This window comes from Equus przewalskii, chromosome 12 (genome assembly GCF_037783145.1).
Source record: "Equus przewalskii isolate Varuska chromosome 12, EquPr2, whole genome shotgun sequence".
NCBI lineage: Eukaryota > Metazoa > Chordata > Mammalia > Perissodactyla > Equidae > Equus > Equus przewalskii.
The window spans coordinates 9280600-9299782 of NC_091842.1; the positions used below are offsets into that span (position 1 = coordinate 9280600).

Sequence of the window (19183 nt, forward strand, 5' to 3'; positions counted from 1 at the left end):
AAAAACAGTTGAAATGATGTGCCAGAGCAGGTGCAGAGAAATGAAGTAGAGATTCAGGAAAAAGACCCAATTCAAGTGAGAAGTGAACACACGATCAAGGCAGCATTTCAGAGCAGCTGGGGGAGACGGGTACTCCCTGGACAGTGTTGGGAGGTGACGGGGGACAGCTGGACATTTACCTCCTTCCTTACATCACACGGAATTCCACTCGGATCCAAGATTTTAACATAAGAGAATGAAACCAGGAAAGGACTGTTAAAAAGGATTACCATTTTAACAATCCTGGAGCGGGAAAAGAACTATCAACATTATGCAAAATTCAGAAGCCATAAAATAAAAATGTAGTAACCTCTGGTTTAAAACACACACACAAAACTCAAGACAAACGACAAACGCGGAAAGACATCTACAACACATTTAACATACAAAGGGCTAATATTGTCAATGAATACAGAACTTTTGCAAATGAAAAAAGGAAAAGACAAATAGAAAAAAAAAGGAGATGCAATAAACACAGGAAAAGATGCCCAACCTTAGAGTCAAATGTAAATCATTTCTCGCTCACTAGACTAAAAAAAGTGAAAATTCCAGAGGTGAGAAATTGAAGGCCACCAGGGACCAGGCACATTCCTTAGGCTCACTGAGCCATCTTTTGCACGTGGCCCTCCTCCACATGCTCACAAGATGGCTGCTGCACCTTCAGGCATCACGTCCAGGATCCGGCAGGAAGAATTGGGGCAGGAAGGGAGAAGGCAAAAGGCTCCTGCCCCCCAGTCTGCTCCCTTTAACCAGTTTTCTTGGAAGCCCAATTCTGCTTACATCTCATTTGCCAAAATTGTCCCGTGGCTGCATGGGAGGATGGGACGTGATTTTTTTTAACTTTTCATCATATCAAGTGCAGAAATCATAAGTATACCACTTATGGATTTTCACAAAGTGAACACATCTGTCTGACCAGCATCCAGATCCAGAACAGCCTCCTTGCAACTTCCCACGTGCTCCCTCCCAGTCACTAGAAAAGGTATTTTTAATGGGTATATTTCTCGCTACTGATGCAGGGTCGGCGAGCCGAAGAGTCGAAAGAAAGATTTCTTGGACACTCAAGGTCTGGCAGTAGTGCTCTTTTATTTAGAGAATAGTATGGAATAGCATGGGGACAGGACCCATGGGCAGTAAAGAGCTGCTGCATGGGGACAGGACCCACGGGCAAGAGGAGCTCCTGCTGCCGCTGGCATGGGAACAGGACTCATGGGCAGTCAGAACTGCTGCTGCAATGTGTTGAGGGTTAGGGCTAAATTTCTAAGGCATGGGTACGTGACTTATTTTTACTGGAAAAAGAAAAAATGGTGTAAAAAGTCATTAAATGGTTTCAGTGCAGATGGGGTCTGGTTATTGTGTGGTCGTATAACTTTAGATATGAATCTGGTCAAATAGATCGGCATGTAAGCCAGCATGCCCTGGGCTTCTCTCCCTGGGGCAGCCTTGATCCACATCACTACGACCAAAATTGGGTTAAGAAAGAAAAAGCGAATATAAGTAACCAGCAGTCTGTCACACTCATCATTTCATGTTTGCCCAAAGTCACTCTTATCTTTAAATCTTCTCCCCAAAACTTTCATTCTTAGTCCAATAAATTTTCTTGTCCTTTAAAAGAGAATGGTTGATATTTACGTTCTCTGTAATTTCCTATTGTGAGACTGGGACCAAGAACAAGCTGACCCGAGCAGGAACTTTCTGCAACAGTAGAATCATAGGTGGACACAAGGAGAAGGTCCCCGTGGGATGCTGACCGGGTCCTTGAGTTTGGAGATGTCTGTGAATATGGAGACATCCTAGAGAACCATTAGGGACCCCATCTCACAAATGTGATGAATAGGGGAAAAATTTGCGATTCTGTTGACATTCTTTAGAAGTGAGAAAACCCAAAAATAAGATAAGTGTGGCCAAATCTTAGAATTGAGAATTTATTCAGTATTACAGTATTCATATCGGAGAGAACATCTTTGTTATGAATACAGGCAGCTTTCCTCGGGGCTCCCATCCTACTGAACATTGTAACATTCATCTTGGAGAGAATCCCCGTTTGCGGGAGGCATCTGCCAGCATCCCAGCACCACATGGCAGCAGCTAATTCACATGCAATAGGAACTCTACAAATGCAATAAATGTGAGGGCTTTCAGCAAAGTAAAGCTCATTCAACGTCAGAGAATTCACACTGGAGAAAAACCATATGCACGTAATGGATGTAAAAATGCTTTCAGACGGTGCTCAGAGCTAATTAGACATCTGGGATTTCAGAGCAGAGAGGAGCCCTGTGAGCACAATGGGTGAGAAGGAACCTTCAGTCAGTGTCCCACCCGCAGACAACGTCAGCTAATTTGCTCCGGACTCAGCCGGTCATTTGTGATGAAGCTGGAGAATCATCTAGAGGAAGTGTGGAGGGTCATCCAGCCTGGAGAGAAGCCTGGGAGCATAATCACTGTGGAAAATCACGTGGGGCTGGTGTAGCTCTTTCTCATCATGGGAGGACTCACAGGAAAGAAAGACTCTCGTGTTGTCAAGATTGCGGGCGATTATTTAGTCAGTAATCAGGCTAATTCACACTGGAGAAAAAGCTTGCTTGTCAAGAATGAGGAAAAGCCTTCAGTTTCTTCCTTGCTGGATTTCAGAGAATCCTTAGTGATATAGGGGGAAACTTCATGGGGGACTTAGGGCTTATTAAGTTTCACATTAAAGCATCAATCCTATCAAACTAAGGATTTCAACTTTTTGCTTTCTCCATCCCAACCAAAGCGTTCGTTCCTTTCTCTGATTATCTCACGGGATTTTTTTGGTCTTTAATGACTTATCTTCCTAATATTATCACTGCTTTTATAAGCTTAACTTTTACTTCTACTAGGTATTCATTCAGTACATTTCTGCTGAATGAATTAAGTAATGTAGTAGGTAAAAGGGTTGGCCTGGTCTTGACCTCTGGGGCAGGACTCCAGAAGACACGCGGGCTCTGTATCCATAAGATACGCATAAGGACTGTGCTGAGGCCTGAGGCTTAGTGGCAGAATGTGAGGCAGCAAATTCTAATATCATCGCAACACATCCATGTTTGGGCCCCATTAATGTGATGAACTTCTACGGGCCCCATCTCTATACCGCTGAAGATTATCTCGAGATGGGAACCGGGTGGGTGACTTTTCCAGAGTTCTGAAGGGAATGGAGTAATCTGTCTTTGTGGGGTACCTGAGGAGGATGCCAGTTTATCTCTGGTACGTATCTAAAGCTAGAAACTGAAAGAGGGAGGGCTAGCATTCTTGAGTTCAACTTCTCATTTCATGAGGGAAGGATCAGGTACATTTTTTTGTGCTGAAGAAACACAAAAACCACACTGCCTGATGAAAGGTGGGTCAGAAGAAAGCTTCCTCTGCTCCTTGTCAACCGACTGCGTTCTCTCCTCCAACCTAACCGCCATGCCCAGGCTAGGATTCAGTCTTCCCAAGACATCCTTGCCTCCCGCGACATCCACTCTCCCATTGAGGTGGAAGGGATCCTGGCTCCTGGCTTTGCTTCGAGAAGACAGGAAGAAATGGCAGAAAAAAAAGGGGGTGGTGGAAGAGAGACAAAGAACGAAGAGCGTGGGCGTGCCCACACACAGGACGGCCACAATTCAGGGCACCTCATTCCTAAAAGGATCTACAGTGTCACTCAGGCTGGCTGGGGAGTAACTAAAAGGCCTCATTTTCCACCGGTTTCACTCTAGCTGCCATAAACTCCTTCCAGCTGGTACTTGGAGCTCATAAACTCCTGCTGTGCTCACTGGCCTCCTTCTGCACGAGTCATCCAACCCGCCCACCACCTGCCCATTCCAGGCAGCCACTGCGGCTCCTTCCGCATGCTTTCCATGGCTTTCTGGCCTGTACTTACGTTCTGCATCTCAGACATTAATCCTTGAGCCCAATACACAAACTGATCTTCTTTCTAAAGTTCATCATGAAGCCCCATTTTAGAAGACTCATGCATCTAGAACTTTCCTTAACCTACCTTTCTTTCCTTGTCTGTGTCCTGTAGGGGCCAGGGGTCAGGGCTAAGTGCCAGAATTGCTCTGTCGGCTGTGAGCAATCTTGACTTTTATTTCCTACCATATGAGTAAGATTTCCAAAGTCTGAACTTGGGCTGACTTTCTATTTGGAGCTACACCAAGAACCACGGGGCTCGAAGGAGTTGTTCAGAGTTAGAGGATGAAGAGGTCAGAGGAGTGCTGTACTGGTTAAGACTGCCTTAGGCTGCATGTAGCAGAAATCTGCTTGCAAAATAAAGACATTTAACGAATATATCAATAAGAATGGAAATAGGGGTTCCAGGACAGGTGGAGTGGCTCAACAATACCATCAAGGACCCAGGCTCTTTTTGTCTGTCTGCTCAGCCAACCTCGGTATGTTGGTTTTTCCCTTGGTCTTGTTGCCTCCTGGTCTCAAAATGGCTGCTGCAGCTCCAAGTATCATGCCCTTAAACATCCACGTTCAAAGCAGGAAGAACGGACAGGCCTCTTCACTCTCTCTCTTTTAATCAAAAAGCAAAATTCTTACTAGAAGGTCCCCCAGCCATTCCTTCATAAGTTTTATTGGCAGAATGAAGTCACATGCCCACCAGCAAGCCAACTGACACCAAAGTAAAGAGCTTGCTGCAATGACACACACAGGCGAGGCTGGACCTAGTGAGCTGTGGGGCACAAGGGTGCCTCCCGGGCGGACTGCCCTCTCTGCCTCTCACAGAGTCCCAGCTCTGCCCTCGTCATTCCCTCCTCTATCCTCTTGCCAAAATCAGGCTCACTGGTCCCTCCCCGGTAAGGGTATCCTCTCCAAGTCAGAGCTTGTTTTTGTTTTTCTTCAACCTCTAACTTTCTTCTTCATTTAATCTTCTTTTAATCCTGGCCAGCACACTGGTCCAGCCAGGCCCTACTTGCCCTCGTGACATCTTGTCACACACTGCCTATCCTCTCTGATTTTTTGATTCAAACTTCCCAAAAGGGACTCTGGCTGGTCTGACTGGCTTTTCCTTGTATTTTCGAGTCAGGTGACTTCCAAAATCGTTGGCCAGCCTGTAACGGATCCTGGTCCAATGACTGGTGTGGGGGTGGGGGGGAAGGGGCAAAGAGCAGGGTCGCGTGGTACAACACAGCCATGGCCACGGCGGCTGAACGAGACAGCTCCCCACACACGGGCTGTGGGCTGGGACAGGTGCAGAGGAGAGGAGAGAAGAGCATGGATAGGGGGTTTGTGGAGCCCAGAGCAACAATATAAGATTAGGCTACTCTGTGGAGAGGGGCTTCACGGGAGCACGCAGAGGCAGCAGAGACATGAAAGCAAAAGCTATTTTGGACATTTCAGCCCCACTTCAGAGACCGCCTCATGGACAACTGGGGAGGAATCCAGCTGGCAGACAGAAGCAAGGCCTCTGACCTATGGCCAGTCAAACCGCCCCAGTCAAATACAGTCAGTGGGGCCACTTCAGCTGAGGCTCAGACAGGGCGGAGCAGAACTAAATTGTTCCTGCCTTGCTCTGCCCGAATACCTGACTTACAGAATTGAGACACAACCACCGATTCTTGAGCGGGCCATGACTCGAGGATCTCCCGAATTCCCACAGCAGAAATTCCAGGGGCTGCCGGCAGAAAGCCTGACGTTCCTCATGAACACGGCTTTAATAGGGATGGGAGCGCCCCGTCCTGACCGCTCCTGGCCTCTGAGAAACCATCTGCGGCCCTGACAGGCTGAAGAAGAGAGTGTGGAAGCAGGACCATTTCACTATGGCCAGTGAATAGGATGGAAAGTGGACTGGTTAGTCCGGTGCACGGAATTACAAGTCCTGCCACGGGCAAACTAGGACTTTGAAAGGCGTTGGAGGGTCAGACCTAGACTTGAATGCTTGCCCCTCGACTTGTTAGCTGCATGACCTTGGGCAAGTTATTTAACCTCTCTGAGTCTTACCTTCTCATTTGTACCATGAGGAGAGAAACCTCCCGTGTCACAGGGCTGTTGGGAGGATGAAATGAGATACTGCTCGGGGAACACGCGGTAGAGCCAGCACTACACGCCCCCTAGTTGCTGCACTGGTCAGTGTTAGCCTCTCGGTGAGCGGGGCCAGAGGCCCAGGGAGCAGAGCAGCTTGCCAGCGCACAGAGGCTGGCTGGGCTGGTCAGGACGGGGACTCTACTGGTGTCCTCTGCACGGGGCAATGGGGATGGGGGTGTATTTACACACCGTGAAGCACTTTACGGCTTTCCTTCTTGACCTAGTTTCTCGAGCAAGTTTCCCAGAAGCCTTTGGAACAGCTTCTGAGGAGCAGCCTTCACCAGTTCCCTAGGGGCGCTGAGCTCAGAGCCACCCGTCCCTCCAGGCCCCTGCTCCCGACAGTCTCCAATTGGTGATCCATTTCGATCTCCTCTACCCGTTTCCATAATTTCTATTCAATCTGGTCTTAGGAGAGCGCTTTGAGAGGGTATTCTGGAGACCCACCATAAATGACATCCCAGCCATGGTCCACCAAGGCCGGGGCACAAAAACCCGGGGGCCAGCTGTCCTCCTGCCCAGAGACGACGGGGTGAGCTCCGAGGCCTGTGGAAAGCAGACGAAGAGGCCGCCAGCAAGGGCCCCGCCTCACTCTCCTTCCCTGAGGCTCAGTGACCCGCTCCTGACTGCACCAGGTTCAAGGGTCAGCTGTTGAGAAGCAGCCCTGGGTTCCTAGGAAATGCAGTTCTGATGGGGACTGCCAACTTTAGGGACCAGCTCTCACCATCCCACCGAGAACATTTCTAACCTATTAGCTTTTAAAGACAGTTAGAGAGCTCCAAGGCTACGGAAAACTGAATGCATACACAGAATCGGTCCCCGTTTTTGAGGGGAGATGGAGATTTTGCAGCTAACAAAAGACAAGGGGCCTTTTCTGCGTTTTTGCTTGGACCCCAGAACTTCACCATAGACCGAGGGGATGCTGTCCCCCTCAGGGGCCGGGGAGGCACAGGCGGGACTTCAGGCCAGTCACTAACATCTGTTCTCTTCGCTCCCTCGTGACCCCCGTGGTTGCTGGTGACTACAGAAGCATACTCCTGCTCCACCCCAGATGAGTACCTACTACGTGCTGGTGCTGAGCCAGGCATGCGGACATAGACGCCTCAGGCATAGGCTGTGCCCTCAAAGAGCTCCAAGTTGACATTGAAGGTGCTCTCTGAACCAGCCATACTTAACCACACGGCCCTGCAACAATACTGCTTTCTTGCTTGCTCCCTGCCTCCTCCACCCCAAGGTCACGCCCAGGATTAGCACAGAGCGTGGGGGCTGGCAACGTCTCCAGGCAGAGCTGAGGCAGGGGGACCACGCATCCAGAACCTTGAGTATCAGGGCCAACATGGCCGACCGGCCTGGGGGGCGGGGGAAGGGGTGGCGGGAGGGACAAGATCACCTTCCTTCCGTGTGTCCTGGAAGAGAAGGACCGACAACCGTCCAGGGAAGGCAGACTACGTCTGCATCTCCATCCACGACTGCCCTGAACCACAGATCTGTCTGCTTCAATCGCAGGGTCCGCAGCCGCACACAGTGGCCAAGCCACAGACCGTCCTGAGTCTCTCAGGCTCAGAGGGGCCGCAGACATATGAAGGACAAGACACGGTTCTTCCTCAGAGAGCTTCCTCTAAGTCTGTTTGAGAAGAAAAAGGCAAAATAGGTCACAAAGAACGAGAACACGACATGTGTGTGCAATGGGTTTTACGGGCAGTGAAGGCCCAGAAGTGCGGGCTGGGAGTTACTGCAGGTCCCCAGAGTCCCAGGAAGGCTTCAGGGAAGAGGGGGGCTTTGGGCCGGCCTGGAGGATGGGCAGAATTTGGAGTGGCAGGGGCTGCCTTCCAGGGGGAACTGGCCGTGAGCAATGAGCACGGTGCTCAGAACACAGTTCGCTCATCACTCCCCTCGTAAAGAAAAGGGCTCAACCACCACGTTCCCTTCTCTCTCACTGCTGTAATCACAAGAGGAAACAGCCAGAGGCCGGCGTGTTCGTGCACAGAGCTTTGCTTCTCAGAAGTGGGGATTGTGACACTCTCATTTCCTGTGGTGTCATCACAGCGTGAGGCCAGGCCGAGGACAGACTGTCAACACCACCGCTCAGCCCTCCTGCCAGAGCCGACCAGTGGGGGCTGGCCCGGGACTGCTGCCCCCAAAGGCCAGGATCCGGAGGCTGCATGCCGATGAAGACACCCCTTTGGGAACCCACAGACTCTAAGCCCACACCTCGCTCCACCGGAAGGATACACGTGGCCAGACATGTGGGCCAAATTCTGGCAGAATATCAAAGAATTCATACAGCAGAGGAAATCTCTGAATATTCTGAGTAAGGGAAAATTTCCACCCATCTCCTGATACTAGAGAGACTCCCCATGAATGGCCCCAGGGCAGGAAAATCCTCTGAGGACATCATGGGGGAGGCCCCGGTACAGACGAAGGTGACCCCACCGCAGAGCTCGACCTCTGGGGTGTCACGAGGAGGAGCTGACAGCCCCAGGGAGGGGAGCGAGAGGGCCTGAACCTCACTGACAGCACATGAGCTGTTCTGGAGCCGAGTCTTTCAGGCGTAATGAATTGGGGGTGGCGATCCTTTGAGGAGAAATCAGTCCTTATTCATCACTGGAAGATTCCGAGCGGAGAAAGGGCCAGTGTCGTCCCGAATGAGGGACCTGTTGCAGGTGCTCAACCTCACCAGACACAGGCGACCACGGGGGGCCTGAGGGGGACTGTCAGAGGGGCCTCAGAGCACGTGTGACAGGACACGTTCCCACAGGAGACAGACACCACGAAGGGGCGAATCTAGAAAGCACTTTTGTTGAAACTTGTACTTTTAGTACAAGTCACGGGAAGACAGACTGTGGCTGCGGGGATCGCAGACACCCTGTAGGAGAGTCTGCTCCGTGACACAGTCGTGCACATGTAACCCTTGGGGTCCACCCACAGGGGCACCTAATGCTGTGCAGAAGAGAAGGGCCTGGGCTCCGCTGACGTTGGTGGTCTCCTATTCCCCAGGGCCGCAGTGTTTCCTCGTCGTCCGTCCTCCTTCCCCCTCTTTCTTCAGTAAAGTCTCGGCCTTGTGTCTTCACATGTGCCCAACCTGCCACGGGAGTCGTCCAATGGCAGGAGGCCCCTGCCCATCAACGGGCTGGCGACCACTTTACACGTCTGACCACTGGCAAACACGCCGCAGGGGAGGGCGCGGTGACTGGTTCATTCATTCAACAAGTGTCTTCTCAGCTTCTACTCTGCTCTGTAGCTGGTATTAACATTTGTGCTGGGGATAAGGGACAGGGAGGAAGGAGGTGTCAGCAACAAGTGGCTTGGACAACCTCGGGGAAGAGAGAGGGGAACAGGAAGACAGTGGCACCTTTTGGACTGCAGGGGTGTCTGTGTCCCAAGGCTTCGGAGGGGGCGTAGGAGAGAGCGCGGGGAAGGGAGGGAGAAAGAACGCGGGCGTAATGGCTGTTCACCACATGTCGAGCTGGCCCGGGGTTTCTCAGAGCAATGGCCTGGGACCTGTTATCTCCACTTTGTAAATAAAGAAAATAAGGTGCGCGCACAGCTATTAAGTGGCAGAGTACTTGAAGCTCAGTCCATCTCGCTCCAAACCCCACTGTCTGCCCCACACAAGGGAGGGAACCGGGCCATTAGTGTGCGATTCCTCGGGCTGTTTCCAGAGTTGTAGGGACAATGAGAGGCACCTGGCGAACTGGGAGGGCAAGGGGACAGAAGGAGAGAAGGGGACGGCTTTCGGAGACTCTACTTCAGGGACCAGGGAAAGCACACTCCGTCATTCCGCATTCACTCATTCATGCGCCCATTTAGCAAATCTTCATTGAGCGCTGCGGAGCGCCGGGCAGGGTGCGTCAGTGCTGGGGACGCGAGTAAGACTGACACGGTCCCTGCCCTCCTGGAACTTCCACTCTAGAAGGAGGCAGACAACCCAGCATGCTACGAGTTCTGAAAGGGGAAGTACTGGGCCCCAGGAAGCAGAGAAGAGAATCCCGTATCCCAGACTCGCGGGGTTGGGAGCGACTCCCGGGAAGAAGCAGCGTGTCACCTAAGCCCTGGAACAGCAGGCATCTGCCTGGGGCGGGCTGGGGGGCGCCTTCCCGAGAGCAACACGCGGGAGGGTCAGCTGGTGAGGGAACAGAGTGAACGGAGCCGGAAGATGGCCAGTGTAGTGTAAGTGAGGAAAACGGAGCCCAACGTGGAGGGAGGGGGGGAGGAACAGGGAGGGGCCGGGCCGTCCAGGGCCTCGGGACTCGACCCTGAGAACAACGGGAAGCAGGTCATCCCCTCCCTCTGAGGCCCAAGGCGGCACCGGCGAGGAGAGCTGTCCAAGGCTGCGGGAAATCTGGGCAGACGCGGTCCAGAGGGAGCCTGGGAGTTTGGTCTGTTTCTCCTCAGGAACCAAGAAGGTTTCCCGGGGCGGCAGGGAGCAGAATGAGCAATAAAGCGAGGAGCGGCCACGGTGGCTTCCAGGGGAGCTGCCCGTTCCTGGACCCGAGGAGAAAACTGGGACAGACGTGCATGAGCAGACACCCCCCTCTGGTGGCCGAAAGAGGTCCTGCTCCTGAGGCCGCCAGGGCGGGGTCCACAAGACACAGGCCGGTTCCCACCTTCTCTTGGTTCCCATTCTCGGCTCCCAGGTGAAAGGAAGTCGGGCTGCAGGGAGGTTCCCTACCTCTTTTTTTAGGTTTTAGAGAAACCTGAAAAATGGAGAAAATGTATATATATGCTTAGGAAAAAATGCTAGAAAGACACTCCATGTTACCCGTGATTCTGGAATAGGTGACTAGATTTTTTTCATTTTGTTTACATGTATTTTAAAAGTGTCTGTTATGGACATGCATTACGCTTGTTGAGAAGAGAAAAAATGTATTATGTTTCTTACAAAAGAGCAGAAGTGACAGAAAAGTGGCCTAAGAAGGGACTAAGGTGGAGGCCAGGTGGCTGATGTGGGAGCTGAGTGGCCTGGTGACGAGTGGCTGAGCGGGCCAGCTCCCTTGCCCTTCGGCACCTGGGGAGCACACACCTGGTGGTGATGAAGCCACGCAGAGAAGGCCTGTGTTTGGGGACCGTGTCTAGCTGTGTCCTTCGTGCCCCTCAGCTCACACACACCAGCTTCCCTGCTCAGGGCCATGGTGGTCCCGCCTCTCTCCTTTTCTCATCAAAGTAACAGCTTCCTGACCTGTCACCGCTCACACCTGAGGCTTCTCTTCCGCGTGGGCTCCGATGCTGAACGAGGGCTGTGTCTGCTCGACCACAGCCACACGTGTGACATCACTGTGGCCTTTGCCCGGACGTCTTTTCTAATCTGGAACCAGGAGCTCACCTGGCCTGCAGGCTTGTCACTTGTCACCTTCATGGCTTGTCTCTTCTCTCTCCTGCTTGAAACTCCTCTCTTGGGCAGGATGGCTGCTCAGCCTGCTCTCTGGGAGGTTCCCTGAGGCAGCCCAAGGGCCTGGAACATTCTGCGGGCCTCCCAGCTCTGGCGCCTGCAGAGCTTCCCTGGAGTCTGCTTGAGTCACTGGGGAGGCCTTCCTTCAGCAAGTTCCTGATCTGAGCTGAAGCCGTCCTCAGTCCTGAGGTCACCATCGGAACCCAGACGGAGAGAATCCAAATATTATTGCTGTGCAAAGGTGGCTGTAGAGATAAAACCCCTGCCGATCACAGGGGACCCATGACATGAACGGCGGCATGTGACACCACGATGAAAAATGAGGCTGTAAAAGAATTTCATGATCATATATATTTTTACAGTAGCTTATAAAATAGTATATATACGGTGAGATTATGAGTTACTTCCATTTTCCTTTCAGGCATATTTGTATTTTCCCAATGTTCTGTCACAAACATGTATTCCTTTTATATTAACGAAAACCTGTCAAATTATTATTTTACAAATCTGGGGAGAGGAGGAGGAAAAAGCTTGGTAGTGGGGTGACAGGAGGGGAAGTCTAAGGAAGCTTCTGGGAGAATGACTTGGCCACACAGGAAGAGGGCGCGGTGGGCAGGTGGTTGAGGACACTGTCCCAGGGGGGCCAAGGCTGTGACCTCAGCAGAGTGGAGTCCTTGGGTGTCCCCTGGAGGGCGGCAGGGGATAGAGGTTGAAGTAGCTGCAGAAAGGGTAAAAGGAAGGAGCGGAGGCCGAGGGATGAACGCTGGCTTTGTGGGTGCGGTCCCGTGTTGGACAAAGACTCATAGATGTCATAAACGGTAATAAAAAATAACTTTTACATGGGGGCACGTTGTAGCTTACAAAGTACGTTCTCATCTATTATTTTATTTGACGCTTACAGATGAGGAAACTGAGGCTCAGAGAAGTTCAAGGACTTGCCCCAAATGGCACAGCTAGTACGCAGCGGAGGCAGGACCCCAATCCAGTTGGTTCCAGTGCCCGTCTCGCTGCTCTGTGCTGCTCAGCTGTCCCTCACGAGCACGGGCCACAAGGCAGGGGCCAAGGAGCATGTTACAAACACTTAACTCGTAGGGCCCAGACTGACTGATTAGAACAGATGCTGGTCTCACCTGGAGACCTCTGGTGGGACCTGGTGATAACCATTAAAGGGTGGACCCTGGGAAGGTCTTGAGGATCGGGGGCATCACCGGGTGGCCAAAGGGCTGGCAGGGCACTCAGGGACAGAGCGGCAGCTGCTTACCAACCAGTCTAGAAGCGTTTCAATACTTTCACAACCCGTCCATCCGTGCTGGTGGCACCAGATGAATGTCATCCCTGCCTTGGCCTCCCCGCCTTCTGTGTCCCATGGATCCCAACAGTGACAGGAGATGCTAGAAGTTGTGAGTGTGTCACTTATTTCGGGGAGCTCTTCAGTCAAACTACACTCCCAAGAGAAGGGACCTGATGCTCCCCGACTAGGTGTCCACGGACACGTCCAAATCTGGGAGGTCAACTCTTGGCCCCCGGTGCTCACGCAAGGCCAGGCTGGCACTGCTGATCTAAAACAGCACCCCCTAGTAGGGGATATTTGGCTTTGCAAGGAGCGTTATAGTCCTGTTACAAAGGAAGGTACTGAGTTCTGAGAATTTACAGCAACAGAAACAGCGATGGAACCACTCCTCTCTGAGGGAGAGACAGCGGCGCGTCCAGCCCCTCCACCCTGCCGGCTGCCCCCTCCCGCTGGGGAGATGCCTCATTGAGCCTGTTCTCCTGATTCCCAACTGCCTGCCTTGCCCTGGAGCAGGGCCCCTCCATAGACCCAACAAGGTGACTTGATCTCCTGGGTTCCCTCCAAACGCTGAGTACAGACTACATGGAGGGAAGAAGACAAGATCATCTCATTGTCAAGAAAGGTCTCTGTGAGCCACACCATGGAGCGTGGTTTGGCCAAAAAGCTACCACACCACAGGGACGCTCAGCTCTGGCAGGGGCCCCTGTGGATGACTGAGACGACGGAGGGGTTCCATTCTGTTTCTTGTCCTCCAATGACCTCAGTACCTCTCTGCATTCCACACTTATGGTCTCATGCTAGTTCAATGATCACACTCGGCTCCCAGCACAGATCTGTAAGCTGTGATGTTCTGTCCTGCTTTTCAGCACAGGAGGACCCAGGAAGAAGGAACGAGGACCCCAATCTCTTCCCCAGGGGAAGCTGCCTCTTACCACTGGCTTGGAGGGGGTGGAGCTCCCAAGATCTGCGTTTGAACTGGGTGTCACTGGCTGAAGCTGGCGACGCGTGGTGGTTCTTGTGCCGACGCGTGGTGGTTCTTGTGCCGGTGGTGGAGATGCCCTCTGCCCCCAGGAAACTTCCGGTCCTGAAGAGAATTAAGAAAATTGGGAGCTTTAAAGGAAATAAGGAAATTACTTGCTTTTTTTCTTTTTAGAAGATGTCTTGTTAGACTTTTCCCTCCAGCATATTTCTTTAAAAATTATTCTTTTCTGATTATGGAGCAACATCAGTTCATTGCAAAAAATAAACATTACATATTTAATAAAAATGTTCAAAGTCCTTCATAATCCTATTTCCCAGAGATAATGTAAATTTTTTAAAATTTATTTTATTTAAAAGATTTTTGCCCAACTTTATTGAAGTATAGTTGAGAATTAAAACTTGCATCTAGGGCTGGCCCAGTGGTGCAGCGATTAAGTTCATGCGTTCCGCTTCTTGGCGGCCCGGGGTTCACCGGTTCAGATCTCGGCAGCGGACATGGCACCACTAGGCAAGCCATGCTGTGGTAGGCGTCACATGTGTAGAGGAAGATGGGCACAGATGTCGGCTCAGGGCCAGGCTTCCTCAGCAGAAGGGAGGAGGACCGGCAGTGGTTAGCTCAGGGCTAATCTTCCTCAAAAAAGAAAAGAAAAGAAAAGAAAAAATTACATCTATTTGGCCAGCCCTGTGGCCTAGTGGTTAAGTTTGGTGCACTCCGGTTTAGCAGCTGGGGTTCAGTTCTCAGGGCGTGGACCTACTCCACTCATCAGCCATAATGTGGTGGTGACCCACATACAAAATAGAGGAAGACTGGCACAGATGTTAGCCCAAGGTGAATCTTCCTCAGCAAAAAAAAAAAAGCATATATTTAAAGTGTACAATTTAATGATTTCAAATTAAATTTTCATAAAATAATTTTAAAACCTAAATAACTGAGTTACATTAAATATAATTTGAATCTACTGATATGACATTTCCTAAATTTTTCCCTATATGTCCTAGTTTCAAATATTCTGTCCAGTCGTTCTCAAAAGCCATGAGAACAGCCCAGAAATTCATTTTTCTGAATCCAACCTACCTCTCCCAGTTGGCTTCTAAAACCTGGAAACCGTACCCAAATCCTTTGTTAGAACACTTGTATCAGTTTTCCATTGCTGCGTAACAAATTACTCTAAAATTCAGCAGCTGAACACAACACACACACACACACGACAGATCTCGCACAGTCTCTGAGGGCGGGAATCTGGGAGCCACAGAGCTGGGTGGCCCCCGCTCACGGTCCCTCATGAGGATGAGGCCGAGGCGTCTGCTGGATTTGTGTTCCGAGAGATAAAAGCTTGCTAAGAACAGAATGTGGAAAGACGACACGCCTCAGGGCCCCACGGTTAGTCTAACAGAAGGGACACAGTCGGCCTATACTTCTCTCCAGGTCCCAAGAAGTCAGTGGAAATGGAGCACCCAGAGTGGGAGGTTCAGCCAGAAACGGGAAACTTGTACTTAATTCTGTATTGTAGAAGAAGAGTATATATTTTAGTTTCTGTAGAGTATGATTTAAAAATCAGGGGTTTAAACAACGATTTAAACGAAGCATTCCCAAGTAACAATGAGAATCAGAACATCAGAGAAAAAAACCACCCCAGGAAATCATCCAAATTCTAATTTATGCCCCAAAGGTCAAAGGGAAGAGGTAAGAGGAATGGAGAGACGCAGTGTTGGGCGAGAATGGCTTGGGCCTTAGTTTTCTTCGGAGGACCGACCCTCCCTATTTGCACACATTAGTTCTCTCTTCTCCTACCCACCGGCCCGGCTCACTGAGCTCTCACCGTCATAGCCAGCTCCTCTCCACGGCCCAGGGCGCTCCCAGCCCCAGCTCTGCAGCCCCGGGGCAGGATGGCCAGGAACTGCTCCAGCATCAGCAGCTCCAGGATGGGCAGCTTGCGATGTCTCTCCAGCCTCAGCCCCTGGTGGCAGAGCTCATGGGGGCATCGCAGAACCTCACCGGGTGGCAAATCTCCTGGTCTCCTGGTGGTAGAACCGTCTGAAGCGCGCGTGGGCCAGCTCCCGGCTGCGAGGATAAAGTGGCCCTCTGCCTCCACCTTCACCACCACAATTCTGTCCTGCTTTTGAGGGGCCTGGGGGTCCAAGGATACAGACCCCCTCGCGGCTGTGATCATTCCTGGCTGGAAAAGTCCCCAAGGAAGGTCACTTGTACTGTGGGAGGGTTAAATTTCAGAGAAATGCTTCTTTATATTTCAAAAACTTTCTGAAACATATAAAATACATTTAAAAAAATTAAACAAAACTCCTTGATGATGGAAATTTTCAATGTCACTAAAGAGAATATAATAAATACAATGAACTCTCATGTACCCATCTCCCAGCTTCCAACGCCATTCATTTTCTGCCATTCTTGTTTCCTTCATGCCCCACCACTGTTTGCGTATGTGTGTGTGTAGTATTTTAAGCAAATCCCAGACATCAGACGTTTTTTCTGATAGATAACTCAGCATGTATCTCTAGCAGACAGGATTAAAATTACACTTAAAAAACATATGTAATACGTTTTGAACATATATGATGGTAGAATAGTTTAGTGTTCTCCGTGCACGCATCTCTAGCACTTATGGACATTCAGCCAATCGCCTTTCCTCTGCTCCTCGTCTCCCCCCCACCACACTGGACATTTTTCCAACAAATCTCACATCATTTCATCCATAAAATCTGCAGTGTGTGTCTCTAAAACTCTTCTCCTTTCTAAAGCATTACCCCAGTAGCGTTATCGCAACTAAAAATTCTAAAGAATAATTCCTTAAATATCATCAATGTTCACATTTCCCTCATTTTTAAAAAATTTCACGGTTGGTTGTTAGAATCGTGATCTGGACAAGGTATAAACGTTGCATCTGGCTGATAAATCTCTTGGTCTACAGGTCCATTTCCCTCTTAAAGAATCTTGTTTATCTTGTAATTTATTTGTTGAAGTGTTTGTCTAAGAACGAAATGACACTTCACAAACGCTCGAGCGCCTGCTCCGTGCCAGGCACTGTGCCTCGCGCTGGAAATAAAGGGGTGCGCAGGCAGCCCCGAGACCGGTCCTGCATTAGGGGCAAATCATTGGCTCTCCCCGGGCCTGGTTCCCGCTTCTCTAACGGAACAGGACTGGACTGGATCCACTCGGACACCCCTCTCATCACTACGATGCACCGTGTGAGTCCACGCAAACGCCCCCAAATACTCCCTCCCAGGGACCCTCGGGAGACCCGCCGAGGGTGGGCGCCCGGGCCGGAGGGGGCGGGCCGGGGAGGTGCCCAAGGCGGATGGGGCCGCCACCTCGCCCTTCCGGGCGGCTGCCCACCTGCCGGGATGCTCGGTGGCCGCGGTACCGCGGAGGAGCCCGCCCCGGACGCCGGGAACCCTCGCCGCCGAAGGCCGGGCCGGGCTGCGGCTACCGCGCCCGCTCTCACCGCGGCGGCGAGCGCTAACGGCAGCGGCGCGGGCCCCACCCCGCCCAACTACAATTCCCAGAGGCCTCTGCGGCGAGCCGGTTACCACGGAGACGGGCCGGCGCCGGCTCTGCGACCTTCCGCGGCCTGGGCCTGCTGGTGGCCTTGCGCAGAACAGCCCCCACTCCCCCGGCTTCCAGACGGGCCGGTCACGTGACCGCACATCCAGCCGTTGGTTCTGGGGCCCGAGGAGGCAGAGCCATTAGTCTGGGCCGGGGCCCCGGGGAGGCCGAACTACATTTCCCAGAAGGCTCCGAGCACACTCCGCTTGTGGTCGCGCGGCAACGAAGCGGTAACGTTGCCCAGGAGACGAGTCCCGGGGTATTTGGGCTCCTGAAGCCCAAAGAAAAGAGGCATTGGAGACAGAGAAGAGGGATAGAAGAGCGAAGGATGGGAAACTTGGTTATAAAGCAACGTTAAAGAGTACATCCCCTCTCGTTTGCCTATTTTCCACGACGCTGAGGGCGAACATCGCACAGCCCTCTGGGAAACGAAGGCGATCCTGCCCTAAGGACTATGGGAAATGTAGTCGTTGATTACCTGCCTCTACCTTGAGCCCTTGAGATAAGCCAGGCACGCTGAGAATAAGGGATAAAACTCACCTTCTCCCTTTTTGTCGCCCAAACACGAATTTTACCGCCTAAATACTTATGGAACCTGTCCCTTTGTCTTCATGCCAACCCTCAGTGCTGTATTTAAGACACTCTACATTTCCTGGCCAACCGCCCGCCGCCTTGTTGCTCTTGTCTATTCTCCACGTGGCCACCGAAGTAATTGTTCCTGCTCTGCTTAGGGCTCTTCGAGGGCTCAAGTCCACGTTCCTTGGCTGGCACGTGTGTTTGACCTCACCTCCTGCCTCCCATCAGGCTCCTCAGACATAAGAACCATCCTCTTTGGATTGTTCTTCATCTCATTTGTGATCACTACCTTAAAACTTGTCACTATTTTTTCAAAAGGCAGAGCACAACCTCCTGCTTTTAACAGTTGTATCCAAAAAGGGTGATACATTCCAAGTGTACTTGGATTTGCAAAATATTTTTTTAAAGTACTTGAAATAGGTTTCTATAAATAGAAACCTAGTTCCTCATTTACTCTGAATTTTATTTCCTTGAACAAAATATTTCATTGCATGATAGGGGTAATTCACACGTAGGGCTTTTCCCAGCCTTGGAAAGTCACACACACAAGATGAAAGAAAGGATGGTTCTTGTAGGAAGTACTCATCACAAATCCAGTGAGACTATAAACGTAAAATAGATGTTATTGTACCCAACACTTTGTCTAAGATCTATCATTATCCCTGATCCAAAAAGCTGTGTGGAGTAAACCTGCCCCAAGGCTTTAGAGAAAGGAGGCGTGCTTTCAAAGGCTATCACAAAGCCTAGATGGGCATGAACTCTACTGTGCAGAAAGATGGATGAGGTGCTGCTCACATCAAAGCACCAGGACCTTTCCTTTTGAAGTGGGAATACTTGGCAGACACATTTCCATCGGCTTTTAACTTCAGTAGGAAGAATGGCCCGTATCATAAATGTAGAGAATTATTTAACTGATAAAGTCGTTTAGAAGTCACACGAAAAATATGTAATCTGTTCTTAACATTCAAAAGCAGAAAGTTCCCTCCCTCCTCATTTCATTTCTTTGGTTTCGGTTTTTAAAACGTGGACTCCTTCATTTCTTGCCTAGGGGAAGAGTACATTTGCTGAGACAGCCTCAGCCAAGGCCAGGATATTCATGTAACTCTCAACAATCAGGTGGGGACAGCTGAAGTCAAGATCTAGGAGACCCACGGTTCAGAACAATTTTCTTAAGTGGTACAAATGCAGTTACCTGTTCCATGGGTATCCGGAGTACTGCATTTTATTAACTCTCATGTCATCAATTACCAGCAAAGCTCTACTCTTTGTCACGGCAATGTCACCCACCCTGTGGACATAAGGGTCTTCTGGTGTTCCCTAA

At 50.9% G+C, this 19183-nt stretch overlaps 1 long non-coding RNA gene across 13 annotated transcripts; it reads right to left on the bottom strand.

Annotated features, from left to right (window-relative positions):
- Window positions 1-1106: 1106 nt before the first annotated feature.
- Window positions 1107-17355, bottom strand: LOC103566969 (uncharacterized). 13 transcript variants are annotated; one of them, XR_011524363.1, is made up of 6 exons: window positions 17077-17355; window positions 15545-15984; window positions 14128-14351; window positions 13676-13827; window positions 11387-11714; window positions 1107-7687 (listed from the first exon to the last, which is right to left on the bottom strand). It is a non-coding gene; the product is annotated as an uncharacterized lncRNA (long non-coding RNA). The 13 variants fall into 13 exon arrangements; XR_011524366.1 differs by having other exon boundaries at window positions 11387-11777; XR_011524365.1 differs by having other exon boundaries at window positions 14128-14355; window positions 17077-17235.
- Between the last annotated feature and the right edge of the window lie 1828 nt (window positions 17356-19183).